Source organism: Gigantopelta aegis, unplaced genomic scaffold, assembly GCF_016097555.1.
Source record: "Gigantopelta aegis isolate Gae_Host unplaced genomic scaffold, Gae_host_genome ctg2948_pilon_pilon:::debris, whole genome shotgun sequence".
NCBI lineage: Eukaryota > Metazoa > Mollusca > Gastropoda > Neomphalida > Peltospiridae > Gigantopelta > Gigantopelta aegis.
The window spans coordinates 54,066-55,317 of record NW_024533111.1 but is presented as its reverse complement, the minus strand read 5'-3'; positions in this window follow the sequence as shown (position 1 = coordinate 55,317).

Genomic DNA, 1,252 nt, shown 5'->3' with positions numbered 1-1,252 from the left:
CATAAAATGAAATGATAGTGGCTGTTAAACACAATATTCCATTAATTTAATGTTTCATTTTTATTTCTTATTTGACATGATTTTAAGCAATATTGAAAATATGCGTCATACATGTATGTAGTAGATATATGTACAATAATGAAAACCAAAACCCAAAACCAAGGAATGTATGTCATAAAGTATAGATAAAAAGTAGGGAATACAAAAGGCCAAATAATACACACAACAAACTGGACACATGTATGTGTAATATGTTATCTGAATAAAATGGTATGGTAAAGACAGAAATTTTGGTGGTCACAGTAGTTAGACTTGGGCATTCAGACAACCTACAGCTCCAACATAGAATGTTCAACAAAGCAATTACCATCACTAATAAAAATATGTCACAAATATACATGCTTGGTACTTCATAATACAAAACTCAAATACATCTAGCCATTGTTAGTACATAAAGCAAAAATGTACATCAATGTGGAATGACATTTATAAAACACATTAACAAATAAAAATCTTAATAAACATACAGGTATAATACATGTACAGAAGATGGTAACTCTTTGATGCAATATGGTACAAAAACAAATGACCATCTGACACTACATAAATATGTCTAATGCAGTTGAATCGGGTAATATGGTAATAGCTTATACTTGATAATATACTTTTATTTTGCACAAACGCAATGAGGATGAGTGTTTAGCTATGGCTAAAGGACCCCAAAATCATCACAATACAAACACTGCAAGTTACCATGGTGATTGTATATTATTGGTCAACTCTTATGTGAGACATGAAGACAAGTAATAGAAAAAAAAATTGAACTATGACAACAAGCCCAATAACAACAACAACAACAAAATATAAAGGAAAAAAAAAGTAGCAAAAAAAACAAACCATAAAAAAACACCCACACAAATCATCATTATAATATACATGTATATACAAATATATAATTATTAACATTCTGCAAAAAATAAAATACATGAAAATTACATTGTCCAAAAACATATTCCATCAAATCAGTGTTTTAGTGATCAACAAACTATGTACACTAGTATGAAAAAAGCATATATACATGTATGGCATTAACAAATAAATGTAATCGTGATTACTCAAATATTGTAAGATACTATCATTTTAATATTTCAAATACATTTCAAAGGACAAACATTTCTTAATTAAAGTTTATTATACAACATATCAATTAAGCAAATGTTAAAAAAAAAAAAAAAAATAAAAAAAAGCCAAC